The 23,405-nt window shown below is 43.3% G+C and overlaps 1 protein-coding gene across 1 annotated transcript in view; it reads left to right on the forward strand.

Annotated features, from left to right (window-relative positions):
* Nucleotides 1-20,804: 20,804 nt before the first annotated feature.
* The window catches only part of FERMT1 (FERM domain containing kindlin 1), a 40,473-nt gene continuing 37,872 nt past the window's right edge, over nt 20,805-23,405 (forward strand). The window contains exon 1 of the mRNA XM_046678730.1: nt 20,805-21,279. The gene's annotated coding sequence lies outside the window, so the exon portion shown is untranslated. The remainder of the gene's footprint in view (nt 21,280-23,405) is intronic.

The following is a 23,405-nucleotide window of genomic DNA, read 5'->3' on the forward strand; positions in this document are numbered from 1 at the left end:
ACCATCTTTCACCTGTTATATTGCAAAAGCCTCCAAATTAGCTGTCCTATCTCTGATTTGCTTCCCCATCAAATCCATCTCTACAAGATCCTAACCTGACCCGGGTTGCTGCCTTGTTAAAAACCCTTCTGTAGCTCCCTATTACCCAAAGAAGAAGGGAAAGTCCAAGTTCCCCACCACAGCCTGTGAACCTCCCCCGACCCAGCTCTTGACCACTCACCACCCCATACACTGAGCTGCTGGCCTTCTCCAAAACTCCCTGGCTGGTTCACACCATCCCTCCGCTGATCACACCACCCCCTCTCCCTTGGGCACCTTCTCCCCATTTTTTGGGCCCTTCCCTTCTTCAACACTCAATTCACATCACTTTATGGGGACTCTGCTCTTACCATGATGGATAGGAAGTATTTGTTTCTGGGTCGCATTACCTCGCAAAACCCCGAGTTTGATAACAACAGTAATAGCTATCCCCAGCTGGCTAATGTGCCAAACGTTATCCAAAGCACTTTGCATATATGAATTTGTTTAACCTTCACAACGTTCCTGTGATGTATCATTTCCATTTTACAGATGAGGAAACTGAGAAGAAGTAATTTGATTAGAGACCCTCAGCTAGCAAGTGACGCAGACAAGATCCAAATCCAAACTCACCTGCAGAGTTTTTGTCCTCTCCTCCATCCCTACTTGTTTTTGCTGCCAGAAACACATAGAAGAAACCTCCTCTAAAAATGTACTGCTCAGAGAAAAAAGGCATTAGGTAAAAACCTAGGAAATCCAAAAAGTGTAGACTTTCATTAATAATAGTGCATCGATATTGGTTCATTAGTTGTGATAAATGACCCTTAGTAATGTAAGATATTAACAATAGAGGAAACTGGGTGCAAGTATACAAGATCTCTCTGTACTGTCTTGGCAACTTTTCTCATTCTAAAATAAAAAGTTTATTTAAAAAAAACTATTCCAGGCCAAGTTGGTAATGACAGAATTTCTACAAGGAAGGGCTTCATTTCTTTGGCTTAAGACTTCAACTACTAACTTGATTAGATTGAGGCTTTCATGAATTAAAAATTAAATTAAAATGAAATTTTCTATAGTCTTGTCAGTCATTTACATTCTTTGTCCAAATTTTCTTGGTTTCAGCTCTTAGTACAGATTCGTTCACGGGAATTTTTTAAAGGAACAAAGAGACAGAGGAATCGTATGGCAGTTTAAAATATGTCCACAGATTCCTTGATACTGTGTTGGACCCTAATTCCCTTCTCTTCACTTCTGAGGAATAGAATGTGACAGATGTGACGATGTAACTTCAGAGACTAGATTGTAAAAGGTGTGTGGCTTCTGCCTTGCTGCCTGTCTTAGATTACCCACTCTCGAGGAAGCCAGCCACCATGTTGTGAGGATGCTCAAGCAGCCCCGTGAAGAGGTCCAGGCGTCAAGAAACTGCAGTGTCCTGTCTACAGCAATGTACATGCACCATCTTAGAAGCCAGTCCCCCAGTCCATCCTTCAGCTGACTGCAGCTCCTGCTGACCTCTTGACCACAGCCTCAGGAGAGACCCAGAACCAGAGCCACCCAGCTGAGTCACTCCCAGTTCCTACCCACAGACACTGTGAGATAATAAATGTTTATAGTTTGAGCTGCTACAGTTTGGGTAATTTGTTATGTAGCAATAGACAACTCCTTAATTTACCACCACCCCTACCTGCACCACAGATAGAACTGTCCTTATCTGATCCTTAGTCCAGCTATAGGAGCTGCTAACATTTTTTGTGCCCTGGATCTCTGTCAGTGTTTTGGTTTCCTATTGCTACTGCAACAAATTGCCCAAACCTAGTGGCTTAAAACAACACAAATTTATTATCTTACAGTTTTGGAGGTCAGAAGTTCGAAATGGGTCTAATGGGGCTAAAACCAAGGTGTCAGCAGGGCTGTTTTCTTCCAGAAACTCCAGGAGAGAATCCATGTCCCTGACTTCTCCAGTTACAAGAGGCTGCCTGCATTCCTTGGCTTGTGGCCCCCTTCCATCTCTAAAGCAGCAATCACATCACTCCAATCTCTGTTTCCGTCGTCACATCTCCTTCTCTGACTCTGACTCCAACTTTCCTGCCTCCCTCTTTCACTTATAAAGACCCTCGTGATTACATTAGGCCCACCTGGATTCTCCAGGAGGATGGCCCCATTTTAAGGCCAGCTGAGTCAGCTACCTTAATTCTATCTGCAACCTTAGTTAACCTCTCACCAAGTCCATAACATTTCACAGCTTCTGGGAATTAGGACACAGACATCTTTGGGGAGTTATTATTCTGCCCACCAGTCAGTCTGCTGAAGCCTGTGGACCTCTTGTCAGGCTAATGCATTAAAACGCATCAAATAATGTACAGATGACTACAAAGAAAACGAATTCTACTGAGTACAGTTATCAAAATACTTTAAAAACAAACTTGTGATATAGTAATATCTGTGCTTCTCTTTTAACACATTATAAAACCTAGCACTGAATCTAGTAACTACCTTAATTTTAGAGTGGAGATGATATAAATGATATTTCAAAATTACCTACAACAATGTAAGGTAAAAAATTGCGATTTCTACTGGTAGCATAGTCCCAGGTACCACTACTACTGTGGTTTGTTGCCTACATTTATAATCAAAGGAAATGCTGCTTTTCTGTTGGAAGTTAGTGGGGGTTTTTTCCTATTCAAATTCACACCAAATTTGGCTTAAGATCTGGTTAAGAATCCTGGTAGAATCAAGGAATTTACTTAATTTTAAAAAATAAATAGTACTGCAGTAAATTAAAGCAGAAGGACTCTATCTCCTCAAATCCCTAGGAACTCCCCCTTTTCAATTCAATTCAAATTTTATTAAGCATCTACTGTGCAAGAACTTCATATGCCCAATGTGAGCAAGGAAAACAACAAAAGTAATGGGAAGTCAGTGATAACGTGGAAATAAAGCAAGGATGCTGAGAATTTATAAAGGGAAGTCTGCCCCCTAATTTTAAAATGAACAAACTTGTGCTCTAAATCGAAAGAACGCAAACGAAGATGGGGGAGGGGCAGGAGGAAATGAGGGATAGAAGATTTGCAAACGTGACAATAGTGACATCTAGTGGTCATCATGTGGTAAAGCACCTCACGTACCTACCAAGAAATGCTGGAGATAGAAGCACGTGGGGAGATAGAAGCCCGCGGGGAGAGAGTCACATTCATTGAACATTTATTGAGCACCTATTATAGATTAATATCTCAATGGACATAATTTTTGTCTGCCCAGCACTCCCTTTTTTTGGAGAACCTTTTCACTTCCATTCTGTAGGAATCCTCCTCAGTCCATGTGACTCATTTGAGGCCAGTTCCGCCCTCCCAAGAGTGAGCACGTGCCCCAGGCTAGGCTGGTGGGAAGCCTTGTCAGAACTACTCAGCATGTCCAATCGTGCGGTCATAGTGGGCATGGTGAAGGTCATCCTTCTCACCATGTTGAGTCAGCCTGAGAATGATGCCAACGCAGAGGAAAACAGAGTCAAGAGACGGGAGGAGAGATGCAGGGCTCCGGGGAAACCCTGGGTCCAGCCATGCCTCTAGACTCCTCAGTTACAACTAGAAACTCCTTTTCTCTCTGAGCTAGTCTCCTTGTTACCGAACCAGGTTCATTTTTGCGCGCCACCCAGAAAGCCAAACACAGAGACAAGATTGCAGCAGAGAGAGGGTTTTTTTTTTTTTTTAAAGATTTTATTTTTTCCTTTTCCTCCCCAAAGCCCCCCAGTACATAGTTGTGTATTCTTCGTTGTGGGTTCTTCTACTTGTGGCATGTGGGACGCTGCCTCAGCGTGGTCTGATGAGCAGTGCCATGTCCGCGACCAGGATTCGAACTAACGAAACACTGGGCCGCCTGCAGCGGAGCGCGCGAACTTAACCACTCGGCCACGGGGCCAGCCCCAAGCAGAGAGAGGTTTTAATCACAAGGCAGCCATGCGAGGAAGGGAGAGCATGAGTCTCAAATTCACTTCCCCGAAAATAGGGATTCAGGGATATTTATGGGATGGGGGCAAGGCGGTCTGACATGTGGAGAGAGGTGATTGGAGGCGAGGAGAGGTGAGGTGATTGATGATCTGCGCAAGCATAGTCAGACTCCATGCCTCTTCATAGGACCCACGTTCACAAAATGGTGGAGTTAGCATGATCTGAGGCTGGAGTTTTTAGCTTTTTGACGTCAAGAGGTTGCCTATCGGACATCTCCATGGCATGCCCAGCCGATGAGTCGGTGGTCTCAACTGGCCTGAAGCGGCCAAGGAGTTCTAGTTCCTGAAATACAGCTCTCTCACCCATTACCATGGTGACCCAGCTCCAGGGAGGTGTTATCTAAAGGAGCCTAGTGGGAGTCAGATAGCATGTTGCCTAAGCAGCACAGTTAACAATGGGTGGGTTAAACAGCTAAAAGCTATAATCAGTAATTACAAAAAGGAAAAAACTTTAGTACCTAGATACTTAATCATCAATGGCTAACTCTTTGCCAGTTTCATCCTCTTGCAATGAACGTTCTCCCTGATTTCACTCTTGATGTTAATGAAAGATACAGATAGCAGCTGATTTCCAAATGGAGGCGGTATTGCTTTCATTTGAAGTCCACCTCCCCAGGAGCTCTCCCAACCCCTCCAATCAGCAGGAAGCCTAGGCATTGAAACCCACAGCTTTCCCCACCCGGGGCCTCTCATTTGGAACTTTTCATTTATAGCAGTAACAAATTATTACCCCATTTACAAAGCATTTCCATTTGCAAAGCCTCTTTCAGATACATAGTCAAGACAAGAGGTAAACCACCTGGGTTCAAATCCTACCTTTGCCACTTCTTAGCTGTATGCTGTTGGGCCAGTTACTTAGCTTCTCTGTGCTCCCCTTTCCTCATCTGTAAAATGGGGATAATCACAGTTCCTTACTCAGGAGGCTGCTATGATGTTCTCTTGGTTAATGTATGTCAAATTCTTAGAACAGTGCCCAGCACGTGGTAAGATCCACATAAGTGCTTATTATTACTATTACTATCATTATTGTTAATATTTTATCCCCTAATCAACCTCTCAGAGTAGATATTATCTTTATCCTTATTCCCATCTTGCAGATAAGGAAACTGGAAATGATTGTGCAGCAAACTCATTTAGTGAACAACATTGCTGAGATGAAATGTGGGCTTCTGATCCCATATCCCCATCAACAATCTTCCCCAAACTGTAACATGTGGACTCTTCTAATGCTGTCTTATTTAGCTATTTTATTGCTAGGCCAATTTTAATGTGTATGTCCCTTCATTAGCTAAACTGTAATCTACTTGACGTTAGCAACTCTGATTAATACATCTTTAAAATCCCTCAGCAGGTAGCATGGTAGCTGCAGGTAGTAAACAAATACCCATTGACTAATACTATTTAATGAAATGGAAATATATTTACACTCATCCTTTAAATGGTAGGGGCAGTTTATAGAATACAGTATATACATGAAGCCCTATTCTTGTTAGAAAATATTTCTCTATATATAGACAGGATCAAAATGACTGAAGGAATTTATATCCAAATATTAACAAGATTATCATTTCTGGATAATGGGCTATGGGTAACTTTCTGTGTGTGGGATTTTAATTAAGAGATTTCCAGGGGCTGGCCTGGTAGCACAGCAGTTAAGTTCACACGTTCTGCTTCGGCGTCCCAGGGTTAGCCAGTTCAGATCCTGGGTGCAGACACGGCACCACTTGGCACGCCATGCTATGGTAGGGGTCCCAAGAATAAAGTAGAGGAAGATGGGCATGGATGCTAGCTCAGGGCCAGTCCTTCTCAGCAAAAAGAGGAGGTTTGGCAGCAGTTAGCTCAGGGCTAATCTTCCTCAAAAAAAAAAAAAAAAGAGAGAGAGATTTCCAGAGACTCAGTAGTGGGCAGATGCAAGGTGCTGAGATTCCCTCACTGCCATCCTCCCCAGCGATGCCTGAGAGCTGTCAGGGTGCCAGTAATCACCTCAACTGGAAATGGAATGAGGGCATCTTCCCAAATCCAGAATCTATATTTGTTAACACCCCCTGGTGTGGCCACCCGTCCCAGTGCCTCCCACTGAAGGCCCTAGACTGAAGGTACTAGCTTCCAGTGGTGCCATAAAATTCCCTCTGGTTTCTGCTTGGTGTCTTCTCAATAGAGGATTGTCAGAGGCGCATGGAAACAGGTTGGTATTCACATGAGAGCTCTCCCAAAAAGCGGGTGGAAGAACTCAGGTGGCTTCAAGGAGAAAAGAATGAGGGTCCACACAGGGCTCTCCAGCTGGCCATTCTATATTTTCTACCACCAACAAGCATCTTAGAATAGAGGAAAACATTTTTAAAAGCAAATTACAAGCATTAAAACATATGTTGAACACATACTGCGGGAAGTGTTTTGACTGTCTGAGCCGTGCCAAGCTTCATGGTGTTGAGAATATTCTTTCCCTAGCATTTGTTTTTTCTCTTTGAAGTCCTTAGAATTCAATCAACTCTGAAACATCTATTCTGGATTCTTTAGTCTACACTTCCTCTCAGTTTCCTAGGCTGATTTTCTACCTCTGCTATGGCTGGAATAGAACACCTACAGAAACCTGTAAAAATATTTCTTAAGGTCTTCCCTAATTCCAAAAATATATTTATTTTTTTTCTTTAAACATTTTAATAAGTCAACACTCAGGAAACTACAGAGTAAGTCTGACTTCTCTTTATCATTTAGTACATATTTGTTTCATGCCACTATCTGACAGGCCCTGGTGATAAACTAATGAATTAAAACATACACTCTTGGGCCGGCCCGGTGGCGCAGTGGTTAAGTGCACACATTGCATTTCGGTGGCCCGGGGTTTGCCGGTTCGGATCCCAGGTGCAGACATGGCACCTCTTGGCACACCATGCTGTAGCAGGTGTCCCACGTATAAAGTAGAGGAAGATGGGCACAGACGTTAGCTCAGGGCCAGTCTTCCTCAGCAAAAAGAGGAGAATTGGTGGTAGATGTTAGCTTAGGGCTAATCTTCCCCCACCCAACCCCCCCCAAAAAATACACTCTTCCTGCCCTCCAAGAACTTAGAGTCCAGTGGACTTAAATCCCACTCACCTCTCGAAGTGATGTTCCTTTTGTCCAATCCAGTCACCTTTTATGCTAAATGCTCTTTAAATTTTCCCAAATCAAAGCTTTCCGTGCACATTCAAAAGAGAGAGGTATCAGAGGGAAGGGCCTTAGGACAGGAGAAGTTGCCTCACATTTTGTCTTCCTAAACATTGGTTTAAAATCTGCCTTTATAAATGTATTGCAAACTCCATGAAGGCAGGGACCAGATCTTTTATTCATTGCTTTATCTGCAGTGCCCAGAACAGTGTCTGGCACTTAGGAAGCACTCAACAAACATTGACTGATTAGTTGAATGAATTAATGGGTGAATGAACCTAGAAATGTTGCCTCGCAGATAATAGGTTCTCATTTGTGGCTAGTTAGATGGATGAACAGGTGGTAGAGTAGATGAGTGGATAAGTGTATAGATGAGTTAATGGTGGATGGAGGGGTAGAAAAGTGGATAGGTCAGTGGGTGGATGAATGAGTAGGTGAATGGAGGATGGATAATTGAGCAAGTGAGTGAGTGGATGGATGGTTGGGTTGGTTCATATGTGGGTGGGTGATTAAAAAATGGAAAGTTTCAGTATAGTGACCGGGATCCTTATGATAATGTTCAGTTTGTAAAGAAGTTTGAATTTGCTCCAGTTAGAAAGAAACATCACCAGGGTTTTGAGCAGTCCATGGCCAGGAAATGGGCTGCACATTCCCAAATCATCATCCTAGGTCATGAGGCTCCAGCAGCACACATGGGTCGGTGCCAGGGGCATCTCCTGTTTTTGCTGCCCTCACTCATTCTCCCCACTCCTGCCAATAGCATCTCTTTACCCTTTGAAGAACCACCCACCCCTCCAAATATGATCTCATGGGTGGGCACATGACATAAGCTAGGCTACTCAGATGTTTGTTCCTTGGAATTTGAACCTGGGACAGAGGGACACTATATTAGTTTCCTAGAGCTGCCATAACAAAGTGCCACAAACTGGGTGGTTTAAAACGACAGAAACTATAGTCTCATAGTTGTGGAGGCTAGAATTCCAAAATCAAGGTGTCAGCAGAGCCATCTTCTCTCTGAAGCCTGTACAGAAGAACCCTCCCTTGCTTCTTCTAGCTTCTGGTGTTTGCAGGCAATCCTTGGCATTCCTTGGGTTTCAGGTGTATCACCCCAATCTCTGCCTCCATCGCCACATGACCATCTTCTCCCTGCACGTCTCTGCTTCTTCTCCTCCTATAAAGACACCAGTCATATTGGATTGGTCCACCCTAAGCCAGTATGACTTCATTTTAACTTGAGTGCATCTGCAAAGACCCTACTTTGAAATAAGGTCACATTCACAGGTAGTGGGGGCTAGGACTTCAACATACCCTTTGGAGGGTGGGGGATACAATTCCACCCATAACAGACATGAAGCCTGAAACCACATGGAGCCCATTCACCTGAAGAGAGGAGCCTGAAGCGACTCCCTAGATCCCTGATCTGCCTTGCTTCCTGTACTCTCAAAGTCTAATAGGGAGGTTTTCCTTGATGCTATCAACTATACTTTCATATCCTTACCATAAACTGCTTTTGACTTTGTTTTTTACCCTTTTAAGATAGAGTTGGTTTATGTTTCCTACATGGATCCTAACAGCTGGACCCTGTCCTCCAAGACAAAGGGGTTGAGTGTGGTGTATACACACACACACACACACACAGAGTCATCTCTCCCATCTCCCTTCCCCTTTGACCTTGAAGAGTGAGCTTGGCAAGAAAAGGCTAAGGAGTTCCTTCCCTTTAAATGAAAACAAAAGGCCTTTTCCAGTTACCTTTTATTTAATGAGGGCACCTCTTTCCCTCTGCATTATAGCTAAAGAAGCTTTGATGGTTCACACATTGGATGGTGCTGAATTCTTGCCTAAACTTATCACAGGGGTATCATAAGAATTAAATAGGAGAAAAAGGATTTTAAAGCAAAACATGAGCTGTGAAATGTTATGCAATGGTGAAGGCCATCTCTTTAATTGAGAAGGATCAAGCAGTAAACTTTAGACTCAGAAAACCCCTTCAGTTTATCATCAATCCCTCATCCTGGTTTATTTTTCTTTATAAACATTTTTTGTTGCCTTAAGTTATGTTTTATTTGTATTTATTTATTTACTCTTCTACTGTCAGTCTTCTCGGCTAAAAGACAAGGTCCACAAAAGTAGGGACTTGGTTTCACTCACTGCTGTATCCATGCTCCTGAAGAAATAAATGAGAGAATGCACAAACAAATGAAAGAAATGAGCTCCAGATCAGCTGCATTGTTAGTACTGCAGACAAGTTACTTCACCTGAGTTTTAATTTCCTCATCACTAAAATGGGGATGATAAAACCTGCTGTGTTAGGTTACTACAAGAATTAAGATGAACTAAAGCCTGGCTATTCAGAATGTGGTGAAGTCTAGAAGCATCAGCATCATCTGGGAGTTTGCTAGAATCCACATCCTTGGGCCCCAACCCAGACCCACTGAATGAGAATCTGCATTTTAACAAGATACCCAGATGACTCATATGCACAGTATAGTTTGAGAAGTCTTGAACTAAGGTACACGATAATGTTCGTTTACTAAGGTAAAAGAAACTGTCAAGCAATAAACACATACAGTATCATTATTATATTTTCAGTTGTTTGCCACATGTCCCCTCACTATTTCACTTATGTGACAAAGGCAGGTATCCCTAGGGCCTGGTAGAGCACTTAGCACAGTCCAAAGATTTCAAACAAAAGAGTGCCTAATAATGATGAATAATAATCTTAGAGGAGCTTTGATATGTTACTGGAGAGAATATTAATGGGTACAATCTTTCTAGCAAGAAATTTTATGATCATACCAAAACCCTTTAAATTTTTGTACACGTACACAAAAATTTAAAAAGATGTCCAGCACAGCCTTAAGTTGAGGAAAAATGGAGACAATTCAAAGCAATAGATTTAATGGGTTAAAATAAATTCTGTATATTCAGACAATAGAAAGCTTGCAACCATGTTGAGTATTATGGAAGTCTAAGTATCACCAGTACACTGACCAAGAAAGACTCATGCAGTGTAATTTTTTAAAAAACAACAAAAAAACCTATTTTGTTTCCTCTTCTGCCTGTTGACACAGGAGGAGGGGTACTTATTTTACCCCGCCTTGGATGAAAATCAGGGCAGCTTTCATGAGACATCTGGGCCCTTTTAAATCACGAAAAGTGCTCCAGACACTGCTGGTCATTAAAAAAAGAAAAAAGAAAAATCCAAGTTTGGTAACAGATAGTCCAGTTTGATGTAACAATTTAAATATCAATCTTCATTCAAAGTTACAATTTCTTCTTCCTCCAGCTGTGCTTGCCACAGCCTCGCCATCTGCAACGCTAGTTCTTAAAGAATGGGTAGGAATTTACAGAAGAAAGGATGGGGGGAGGACAGTAGAGAAGAAAGGATCAATCTGAACAAAGGTGGGAGGTAACAAGGAGAATGCCTCCCACAGTGGATGCTGAGTAAACCATCCTGCCTGGAGGAGAGCCCTCATAAATGGCAATAAACTTTCAGAAACTGCGAGAAATTCACCTATCAAAACTAGATAGAATTGGAAATTTGCAAAAAAAAAAATTACATGTGCTTGCCAACAGTATTATGAGCTGTTGAAAGCATTGATTTGAAAGTTAAACAGGTACAAGCTCAAATCCAGAGTTTGCCATTTAGTAGCTATGACCTTGGGCAAATTGCTGAAACTCCCTAAGCTTCAGTTTCCTGACCCGCAAACTCATGTCCCCTTAGGTTGTGAGGATTAAATGAGATAACGCGTACAAAGAACTAGGCACTGTGCCTGGAACACAGACAGTGCTCACCGAAAGGTGTCTGCTCTAAAGGCTACCTGCATGACCCAGGAAACTGCAGCCTTGAGCTCACATCCCCCAGTAGTCAAGGACTGGAAGTAAGTGTGCCATGCTCAATTCCTGCTAAGCAGTTGGGGCTGCCACCCGCCTCCACCCCCTTCCCAGAAACCATCCTCTTCCAAGAAAAATACAAAAGAGGTGCTCATTGTGGCCTTGGGAGCCACAGGGCAAGACCCAGGCCCAAACTGGCCTCAGAAGAAGGAAGACACTTTCTTCAAGTAAGTGCTTGGAGAAGACAGGCTTTCAGACACCAGTGGGACTGGAGTCCGGAGAGCCCTTCCAGAAAGCTCTGCCTTTTCTAAAATAATCTCAGGATCTTCATGAGATGCTAGAGGTCGGGGAAGTGAGACTCAATAATGACAGATTACATTTCCCACCAGCCCAACAGGAGTGGAGGAGGAGGTGTGGAAGAGGAAGTGATTTAAAATATTTTTGAAAAGTTATTCCTTTTAAATTTGTTGACAAATTAAAACTTGTACTTGATTAAAAGCAACAGTTCCATGCCCCTCTCCTTCCCATCCACTTATTCCCCAGAGGTATCCATTTCTAATTCTTTTGGCTCTTTCTTCCAGGTGTTAAACCCATATCTCTATACAGAAAAGCCTCATTACTCACGAATTCTATATTTGCAAATTTACCTGCTAGCTAAAATTTGTTTGTAACTCCAAAATCAATACTCATGGAACTTTTGCATCCGCAGCAAAAAAATTTGAGTCACCTCCAACATGCTCGTGCCCCATCAAGGTGCAACAAGGCAACACTCTGCCGTCTCGTGTCAGCTTTCACACAAAGACAACCAGAGGATGGAGACCCACGGGCAGTGTGCAGTGTGGTGCAACAAGCTCCGGGTCTAGGGCCATTGGGAGGGGTTTGAACCCCAACTCTGGCACCAATTAGTGGGGAGGTCTCAGGTTAGTCACTTAACACTCTGAACCCTGAAAATTTTTAAAAATAGGATCCACTAGGATGAGTTGTTTTTAAGCTTTAAGGATACAATCTAAGTGAGAGGTGTATGTGTGTGTGTACATATTTTTCCTACCAGAAATGGCTCAGTATTGGCTAATTCAGTGTTCATGGCAACTTTATAGAACATAACTCTCATGAATAATGAGAATCGACTGTATATAATATGTTCCTACTGGTAATTCTTAATTTACCAATTTTAGACATCATTTATGGACTCCTACCTATTACAGATGAGTATTCAGTTCTCTTACACGACTCTCACCTCCCGATATAGGTATATCTATATTTATTTTTATTTTAGTCCTTCTCTTGGTTACCTTTGTTACTTCAAGTAATATACTAACACTCTCATTCCTTGTTTATCAGCCTTATCTTTTGGCCTCCCATATTGTAGTATGAAGCTCCTAGCACCTCTAACATCGACCTTCATTTTTCTCCCTTTCTTCCACCCCAAACTTTGATTTTGCATTGTTGAGGTTGACTGAAGAGTTTTTTCCTCCAACTAGTTCTCTGATTCTTTGACACCAATTCTGTGTCCTTCAATTCAATTCAATTCTGGCAGTAACTATCCTGAGTTAGTACTGACCCCACAGGTTTAAAGGCTCAGTCCCACAAGACTGCCCTCACTTCTGACGCTAGTTCTAAGACTTGGGTCCCCAGGTTACCCCCACTTCCATCCAACTTGGCTACAAAGTCAGGGGTTCCCACAACCTCCCCTTTCTCAAGTCTCGATAATTTGCTAGAACAACTCACAGAACTCAGGAAAATGCTACACTTACTACAGCGTCTATCAGTTAGTTATAAAGGATACGAATGAACAGGCAGATGAAGAGGTCCTCAAGGTGAGGTCCAGAGGGGTCCTGAACGCAGGAGCCTCTGTCCCCATGGAGATGGGGTGCACCACCCTCCTGGCATGTGGATATGTTCACCAATTCAGACGTTCTCCAAAACCCATCGTTTAAGGGTTTTTATGGAGTTTTCATTACATAGGCATGACTGTCACCACTAGTGATTAACTCAGTCTCCAGCCTCTCTCCCCTCCCTGGAGAATAGGGAGTGGTGTCAAAAGTTTCAAGATTTTAATCCAGGCCTGGTCTTTCTGGCAGCCAGCCGTCATCCTGAAGCTATCTAGAGGCCTGCCAAGAGGCCACATAAGAAAAAAAGACACTCCTGTCACCCTTATCACTCAGAAAATTCCAAGGGTTTTAGGAGCCCTGTGTCAGGAACTGGATGAAGACCAAACATCTTTTTTATTACACCACATTCACAAAGTTTACATTCTGTTTCATAACCATAATTAAGTCTTATTTGCTTTGTTTACAGATTAATTTTTGAAACTGAAAAAGTCATATTTCCTTTTTTATAGTCATTTGCTTTCCCGAATTTTCTAATTGACTTTATTTTTTCTTGCACCGTTTTCCTTTACCACGTCCCAAATCTTTTTTGATACTTCTCATGACATCAGATGTTCTGTGAGGTTTCCTTCTGTCCCGGAGCCTCCTCCCGAGGGCCCTCAATTCTTCTTCTCGACTTTTTGGATTGGATCTACTGTTTCCTGCACCCTAGGTCTTCTTCTTTCTTGATTCACTCTCTTGCTTTCTAGAGCTCATCTTCAAGAACGTTTCTTTTTTTTTTTTTAAGATTGGCACCTGAGCTAACATCTTCTTTTTTTCCTTCTTCTCCCCAAAGCTGCCCAGTACCTAGTTGTATACTCTAGTTCTAGGTCCTTCTGGTTGTGCTGTGTGGGACACTGCCTCAGCATGGCCTGATGAGCGGTGCTATGTCCACGCCCAGGATCCAAACTGGTGAAACCCTGGGCCGCCAAAGCGGAGCGCATGACTTAACCATTCGGCCATGGGGCCGGCCCCTCAAGAACATTTCTAAGACAGGTTATGTGAGAATTAAATTTCTGAGTTCTAGCATGTCTGAAAAATAGCTTGATTGATAGTCTAGATGGGTATAGAATGTCGATTTTGTTCCTTTGTAAGTAACCTGTTTTTTCTTACTAAAAGCTTTTGGGTTAGTTACATTTCCACAGTGATCTTACATTTCACACTGCTGCACTTTGGTGTGCTATTTCTTATTCATTTTACAGATACCCAGTAGACCTTTAAATAGGAGATTCATGTTCCTCATCTCTGGGTGGTTTCTCATATTATTTCTGTGATAATTTCTTCCACTCTATTTTTGCTCTTCCATTGTATTGATCTTCTAGGTTTCTTATCTTTTCACTCATTTTTTCTTATGTTAAATTTTGTCATGTGAATTATATCTCAATAAAACTGGAAAAAATAAATTAAATTAAATTAAGATTAAGATTAAAAAAAATCTGTCTCTCTCATAGTGGAGGACTTCTTCAAGTGTTTGATAATGTCTGAGAATTAGGAGGGTTTTTTTTGAGGAAGTTTTTTTTTTAAATCTATTTGGGAGCTCAGTGTCCAAAGTTCAACTGATAAGCTTTGCTTTAGGGTAACTGGGGGGGAGTTGGCCTTTATACCAAATAACCTTTCAAAGAAGACATTTAACTTCTACAGAGGAGAACCCTCTGGATTTGGGCCAGCAGAGTGGAGATCTGGCAGCCACACACTCACCCTAATTGTGATAGTGGGGGTTTGACTGTTCTGTGTAAAGACTTTCTAGTCATTCCCTTGTTTTTGGCAACACATCTCACTTACACTGTCTATCTTACCTGGCATTTCCAAGTCCTGAGTTTCTCCGAGAATATTCTGGAAAGTCTCAGTTACAACCCCATTTCCATACACTCCTAGACTATGGATTTCACTGCCCTGTTTCATTACTAACCACTCCTTCTTCAATTTTCTATTGTCTAGAAAATTCTTGAAATTTCGTATTGGCTGATGGCTTTTCTCCTGTTACCTTTGTCACTGTAGGTTTATACCTTTTTATTCTTACACTATTATTTTAGCAGAGACTCAATAGGGAGAAGAGATGAATATGAGTAGCCAGTCAACTATCTTTAACCAAAAATCAATAAATTAAGTAAGATTTAGAAAAAAAGGAATATGACCATTCTCACATTCAGCATTCTGGGTTTTTCAAAATCCTATCTGCTACTATAAGAATAGCTAATGTTTACTGAACATCTATTACTAGGAAGCATCACAGAAATCATTCAATATTTCTCAAGCACCCTACACCTGCATTTGGGTTTAGAAGGAACTCACTGTGACAAGTTCCTTTTTCCTATTAACCTGGGTATAGACCATCACATTTTCCCTGTGATGCAGTCTGAGAAAGTTAATAAATTCCTATGGGTTCGCCTAAGTGATGATTCCTCCACTTCTTTGATCCCTTACCTGTGAGCAAGAAAGGAGGAGAGGTGAGCACAGTCCTACCTCCCTGGGATGAGATGCAACACCCTAGGAGTCTCCGATTCCTCCTCTTTCCCAGAGAACACCACCAATCTTTCCTGCTTTCTTATTACTCTAGCATTTTTTGAACATTTACCATGTTTCAGGCTCTGTGCTCAGCGCTTTATGAACATGCTCTCATTTCACAGCACCTTATGAGGTTGGTATTATTACTTCCATTTTACAGGAGCAGAAACTGAAGCTCACAGAACCAAACTAAAAAATGCCCAAGCCCTCTGATCTATTAAGTGTCACCAGTACCATTGGAGGAACCCAGATTTGTCAGTCTCCAAAACTTGAACCACCACGTTACAAAGTCACTGCCAGTGATAAGAACACTGGACACGGTCCTCAAAACCCTAACGCAGTTTGAAAACTCTGAGTTACAAGAACAAACAATCATCTGTACATGGTCTTCCCTTTCTCTGCTCACTGGAAGGTCATGGCTGCCTCCAGAACCCCCAAGCCCTTACCCTCTAGGTAAGTTGCTTCAGGGTCGGGGCATGCTCCTGTCTTCCTCCTCCTTTTCCTCCTCCTCCTCATTTTAAATAATTCTAGACTTACAGAAAAGTCACAAAAATAGTACACAGAGAAACTTCACCCAGCTTCCTCTTGTTAACATCGTACATAACCACAGTACAATTATGGAAACCGGGAAATTAGTCTTGATACAATACTATTAACTAATCTTCTGCCCTACTCAAATTTCACAGCCTTTCCCACGGATGTCCTTTCTCTGTTCCAGGATTCGATCTGGCATTTAGTTGTCATGCCTCTTTAGTCTCCTCTCATCTGAGACAGTTCCACAATTTTTGTGTCGCTCATGATTTTGACACTTTTGAGGAATATTAGTGATTTGTTTTGTACACTGTTCTCCAGTTTTGGATTGTCTGACATCCTCTCATGATTAAATTGAGGTTAGACATTATGGGCAAGAATACCATGGAAGCGATGCAGTGCCCTTCTCAGTGTATCATATCAGGAGGTGAGTGGGGTCAGTATGCATTGCTACAGAGAATGTTCATTCTGATTACTTGGTTAAAGTGACATCTGCCAATTTTCTCCACTCTAATGTAATTATCTTTCCCGATGCAATTGACAAGTATTTTGCAGGGAGATACTCTGAGACAATAAATATCCTGTTTCTTATCACACTTTTACTCCCTCATTTTAAAATCCATCAATGATTCTTGCCTTAAATGGAAACTCCAAGTACATCCTGTCTCCAAAACCCACTCACTTCCAAATTAAAGTCATGCTCTTATTGACCAAGTGGGGTCATCTCCTTGCGACAAGACATACCAATAATCAGGAGGCAAGGTGGTAGGAGAGAAAGGACTTTATTACAGCTTGCTAGCAGGAAGGAAGACGTCCAAATAATATCCAAAAGAACTATCTTACAGAACAAAGACTACAGGACAGTTATATGTGGGGGTGGTCTCCAGGTGGGGGAGGTTGCTGGTCTCTGGGTGGGGCAGACATCTGGTCCCAGTTCCTGATAGTCCTTTGTTTTACTGGATCTGCATCAGAGAATGGAGCAATGCCCTATACCATGATCTTTCAGTTGTCATTGATGACGGCTGTCAGCATAGGCTGGGGGTCATCACATTCCTAAGGAACTCCAAAGGACAAAGTTACCATCTTAAAGCAGCTGGGAGGGGCTACAAAAATCTACAGAGCATGTCTGCGTTAGTTGATCAGAGGTCATTCAAAGTTACAATGTGCTTTCTGTTCTACAATATGGCTTCCCTTACGTCAACCTAGTGTTTAGCTGATATCAGTGCCTGAGTGTATCCAAGTGACAGAGTCTAGGCTGTAGGCCTGTGTCCTAGCTGCAAGGGAGGCTGGGAATTTGCATTTCTGATTTCTAGACTGGGATAATAACATGAGGATTTCTACAAATATAAAGAGGACTTTCCAAGGATAGTAGGCAGCCATGACTGTGACTAATGGCCCCTACAATCACCAAGATATTTTAAGGTGAGAAAAGCAAAATGCAGTAGAATATGTGTAGAATACTATCACCTGCATAAAAGGCAAAAATAGTTAGTGTACTTGCATAAACTATCTCTGGAAGATTCTAGAGGAAATTGTTAGTTTTCTCCAGGGAAAGTAACTTCATAATCAGGAGAAGAGGAAGAATTAATTATCAGTGTACCCTTTGATTGAGATGGATGCAAAGGAAGGAAAGAGAAAGAGAGAAGGAAGGGGAGGGGAGGGAGGGCAGCCTCACCTTTCTTGCTCCTCTCATTCTCAGTGGGGGGCCCCAGTGCGGCCTCCAGCAAGGCCTTCTTACTTTTCTTTGCTCTTCCTCACCCTTCATCTGGTGCCTGCAGATACATCAGGACACACCCTCTCCACCCTCACAAGGAGAAAAATTACAGAACTTGCCTGGGCATAGAAAGTGCTGGTTATCCATCCAGCTGGAGAGGAAGGTGTAGCAGTAATAGGCACATTCTGCTTCTTTGCACTAAGCAGAACACGGTCTCCACAAACATGAACACAGCTCCTGAGTCCCAGAGAGTGTGTGAAAATGAAAATACACTTTAGGTGTCTGTTGTTGCTTCTTAGTTGCCAGACTTTTAGCATGTTTATAAGCTGAATATTTAAGACAGAAATTTTCATTGGATAGCATCCCATTTGTTTTGTCAAATAAAACCATCAATCAAGACAAAACTCCTCCTCTTTTCTCCTTCCAGGAGCTTTTCCATTCTCTCTAAATTAAGTATATAGCATTTTTAAAACCTTGAGGGCTCATTTAGAGGAAGTGGGAACGTGCTAGAGGAAGAAAGTCGCTTGAGTTTAACAAGTTAAAGTGGCTGGAACTCTCAAAGGGCCTCTCCTCCTTTATTTCCGTTCAGGGAACACGGAACATGGCCACGCCTCTCATCCACCCCAGTCTACTCACATCCCATATGATAAGGCAGATGTGACTAACTCTCCTTTTGAGGGCACTAATTCTCAGGTGAGTTTTTTGGTATATGGGTACCTGATAATGGTTATTGTTTCCATATTTGCACTGTAAACATGGAAGATTTTGAGGTCGGGAGACATAGCGCCTCTTTATCCACCACCCTCTAACTCAAGCACAGTAGCTATCTGCTGACTAAAAGATGCCTTAAGACAGTTTCCTGGAGACTATAGGTTATTATAGACAACTATCAAGCTCTTACCCAGTGCTTCAAATTCCGTCTCAGGGGCCAGCCCCATGGCTGAGCAGCTAAGTTCGCGGGCTCTGCTTCAGCGGTCCAGGGTTTCACCAGTTCGGACCCTGGGTGCAGACATGGCACTGCTCATCAGGCCATGCTGAGGCACGTCCCACATAGCACAACCAGAAGGACCTACAGCTATAATATACAAGTATGTACTGGGGGGCTTTGGGGAGAAGAACAAAAGATTGGCAACAGATGTTAGCTCAGGTGCCAATCTTTAAAAAAAAAATTCCATCTCAAAAATCACCTCCTTTCTGAAACCTTTTCTCATACTCCCCTCCACTCTGCTCACCTGGAAGAACTAGACACCCCTCTTCTTTATCCCTTAGCATCATTGTGAGGATCTGAAGATAAAGTCTGTGCCTAGTTAATCTGCATGTTTTCAGTATGTATTACAGTGTCTAGCTCATAGCAATAGTGGCTGAATGAACAACTAAGCTTCATTAATATATGTGGATTAATTAAATAATTGACTCATAGTGTTGATCCTGCTTGTCTTTTAAGAGGGAGATAGAATGAGTATTGCTTGTTTATATATGTATGAAATTTTGAAGTCCAGAATACACTTTTTTTTTTTTTCTGAGAAAGATTCACCCTGAGCTAATATCTGTGCCAATCTTCCTCTATTTTGTATGTGGGTCACTGCCACGGCATGGCCACGGAGAAGTGGCATAGGTCTGCACCCAGGAACCAAACCTGGGCCACCAAAACAGAGCACACCAAACTTAATCACTAGACCATTGGGCCAGCTACCAGAATACACTTTTTAATCCACTTCTAACCCAGGGCCTTAGGGGATTGGTGAGACCTGTGTCATGAGAATAATAACCAGGTAGGAAAAAAAAAGAAAAAAGGACACAACATGGATGAAACAAAAACATTACGTTGAACAAAAGAAACCAGACACAAAATAGTATATATTGTCCGATTGCATTTACACGTGATACAAAGATCAGCAAAGCCCACCTCAAGAGTTAGGTCAGGAGAGTGGTGACTCTTGGTGGGCATGGTAGTCATTGAAAGGGGGCACTGCGGACTTCTGGGGACTGATATGTCCTGTTTCTTGATCTGGATGCTCATTACACAGGTGTGTTCAGCGCGTGAAACATTCATCAGCTGTGTATTCACGATGTGTGCTCTTGCCTATAAATATAAAGATATAACATTGCAATTAAAAGCTTAAAAAATAACCTGGGCCAAGCAGAAGGCGTGAAATTAGTTAAATTCTTTAGCACAATCCAGATATTTTCAACTAAAATGAGAAACCAATTGGGTGTAAATAAAGCCATTACTACTTCAAGATGACACACGGGATCTTGACAGTCTCTGTTCTCCTCAGCCATGAGCAAGGTCTCAGAAGGTGGGCTTTAGACATCTTCTGCCCAAGATAAGCGCATATTTGCTGGGCTGGTGTTGGGCATGTAGGCAAACGGGCCCAGATGACAGTTGGCTCCATTCCCACAGCTGACAAACTACCAAATCAGGAAATTCAGTTTCAAGTTTTCATTGTTTTAACTATAAAATCCCATATTTGCTGACCGTTGTCCAACTGACCTTTTAAAACTAAATTTAAAATGCTTTCAAAACCATAATAATGGCTGATTGGCAATATTCAAGGAAAAATAAGGATTCCACTTCTAAATTTTATAACATTTTAAATTAATATTTAAGTTATGGCAAGCTTTATGTACTTGATGTAACTCAGAAGCCTGTATTGTACTGCGTTGTAATGGTGCAGTGTAACGGTGACAGATGTTGCATCCCTCTACCCATTTTACGGATGAGGAAACTCTAATTTCCATGTCTGTTTTGTAACCACTGTATCCTCAGAACTCAGCCCCAGGCCTGGAGAATAAACACTCAACCAATGTGTGTCACACGAACAAAGCAGGCTTGGAGAGGTGGAAATTGCCCCAGGTCACCCACCCTTCCGGCGCTCTTTGGAAGTAGATCCGACAGGAAGGTGAGCAGCGCGGCTGGGTGGTGAGTCTGCGGTGAGCCACTCCAGACTTCCGCATGGGGCGTGGCCTGGGGTTGCCCCAGGGTCTTCCATTGTTCGCGTTTCGGGCGCCTCTCCCTTCTCAGGGGTGTACCTCACCTTCTTAGTCAGAGATGCACCGCTTTTGTTTTTTCCAGCAGGCGCTCACAGGTCCTCGGGGCTCTTTAAAGGAGAGAGGTTGTTCTAGCCTGGAGCTTAGAGTCTCGGGCCGGGACGCACCCTGGGCTGTGTGTGAACCTGGAAGGCAGGGGTAGGAGGAGGACTTTAATCACCTGGGCCAGCCCCGGGCGGGCCTCGGGGAGCCGGGAAAACCGGAGGCGGCCTCGGCGGGGGCAGGATGAGAGATCGCAGGAGGGGCAGACGGGGCGAGCGTGCGTCCCAGGCTCTCCCAGCCCTCCCGCTGTGTGGCAGCCTTTGACCCCCCCTTGGCCCTTAAAAAAGGCTGCGGAACGCGCCTCCTCTCGGGGGAGCGAGACCCAGCAGGCCCGGGCTGGACGTGCCCTCGCTTGCCCCGCCGCGCTGGCCTGGGCCTGGCCTGCGGGGACCGTGCACCGGCGCGCAGCCCTCGCCCGCCGCAGCCTAGCCGACCGCCACCGCCACCGGGCGCCCCCGCCGCCAGCGCGCGCCACCAGCTCGGTCTGGGTGGTCCCTGCCCGAGGGTAGGGGCGCAGCCCGCCACGTGCCTGTCTGCGAGGCCGCACGCCACGGGCTCCGGGAACGGAGGTGGGTGCTAAGGGACTAGGGGGCAGGGGGCTGGGAGGGGCACCGCTGACTTCAGAGACCCTTGCCCCGTTCTTTCTTCAGCCCCTTGCGTTTAAATGGCTGTTGAACGGAAAATAATGCCCTCGGCGTGTGACCACCTTCTCTAGCCTTGCGCATCTGGCCGCGGAAAATAAATTCTCCGCCCAGCCGAGGGTGCTGCCTTGATGGGGGTATCCACCCACCATCTATCCAACCCCTTCACCCGCTGCGGGCTCCAGGACCTTGCAGGCCTTTGGACACATTCTCATCTTCCAGGGGGAAGTGTCAGGGGCTATTTCCCCCATCTTTCTGTCTGTCTCTCTCCCTCTTTCTTTCTTTCTTGTATTTTCTATAAAGAACAGGAGGCGGTAGCAGCTGGGCTTCACCCAGGGCAGGCAGGTCTGTCGGAGCGTTTTGCTTCTTGTTCTCGTTTCTAAGATGTGCTTTCCTGGTTAAAGTTTGCTGCTCTCTCAACAAGTAACAGCTTGCTGCGGAGAAATTCACTCCAAAATGAAGGTGCAGAAAGATAAGAGAGGAATGTGGGCAAACCAGTGTGTCAGACTTTAGCCTGAATTTCGTCGTAAGGGGATCTGCATCTATTCCCTAAATGAGAAGTGTTTTGATGGCCCCTGTTAGGAAAAGACTTTATGTCTGATTGCTCATGAAACAAGCAGTAAAAAGTCACCTTAAAACAAAGGTATTTCCTTTATGTACAAAACATTTTTAAATAACTAAGCCTCAAATCAGTATTTTAGAAATTGTACGGATCTTAAAGTCAGACAGTTCAATGCCAGGTTATGAATTTGACTATGAAGGAGACGTCTTTATTATCCCCTCACTGGGAAGGATTATGTTAGTAGAAATGCTTAGTGAAGGCAGCTGAGGGTTTCACCCTGTGGTTTTAAGAGTTTTGTTTCATATTGGCATTGCAACATTGTCCAGGAGGTGTCCCAGCGTGGTGTTTAAGAGTTAGAAGTTAGAAACACTTGGATTTCCATCTAGGCTCAACTATCTAACTTGCTCTGTGACTTCCAACAAGTTGCCTAAGGTCTCTGAGCCTTTTGTCCTCATTTCTAAATGGGGTTGCTGAGAGAATGAAGGAGATAACACAAGAACAGTAATTAAACACAGAGTACATCACCCAGCACGTACTACATAATAAAAGGCCCTGAGGCTGAACACGACGGGGAGATGGGTGGTTAGCCCAATATGATCATGTGTGACACCGCCTATGCATGACATCTCCATGTATGCCTCTGCCTTGGGAGGGACAAGCCTTACATCACTGGGATCCTTCTGGTCATAAAAACATAAGGAGCTATTTCTGAACTCTTGAATTTGATTTGAACAAGTAAAATCTGTCCCGAGCCTGTTCAGATTTGCAGTGTTTACCTATTTTGTGTATTTTGAGGTTCTCATACATTTACAAATGTAAACAGTTTCAAAAGAACACAAAACTAGTATGACACTCGTGGTTTAATTATTGCTTATTATTAAAAATAGTGTTTCTCAGATATCACCATAGTCTTTCCCTTAATGTTGATTTGAGTAGGTTGAAGGGAGGAACTGAGCCCTGGAGCCGATTTTTCACTTGGTCGTTTTACCCTCAAAACTGTGAGCCCCAGACCAGCATCGCATGGAGCTTGTTATGAATGCAGTCTCTCATCTGCCCCACAGACCTGCCTGCCGAATGGAATCTGCGTGTTGGGAAGATCCTCTGGGCATTCATGTGCACTTTCAGCTAGAGAAGACCTTTCTTAGGTGTTTGGGTGCTCTGATGTTTCTCAAAAATAGGCCTAATGAAAACATGGACTTCTCATAAGCTGTCTTTACCTACTAAGGTGAAAAAGATTTGTTATCACTTGAATGACTGATTTTTCTTTTAAATCTTAAAATAGCCAGGAGAGGTAATAGCCTTTGCTTTCTGTTTAAGAGAGATGGCATTTTAGGTTCTGCCAGTTTGGGATTCCAGTGTTCCTATTACCCCCTGAAACATTTCAGTTTTGATCCTTCTTAGCTTCTTTCATTCTGGTCCCTCCAATGAGAGGAACACTGTAGGCTTGAAGTTCTCACCCCTGTCTGTACTTTGAAAAGTGGGCTTTGTATGT

The sequence above is a fragment of the Equus quagga genome, chromosome 12, assembly GCF_021613505.1.
Source record: "Equus quagga isolate Etosha38 chromosome 12, UCLA_HA_Equagga_1.0, whole genome shotgun sequence".
In the NCBI taxonomy this organism is placed as follows: domain Eukaryota; kingdom Metazoa; phylum Chordata; class Mammalia; order Perissodactyla; family Equidae; genus Equus; species Equus quagga.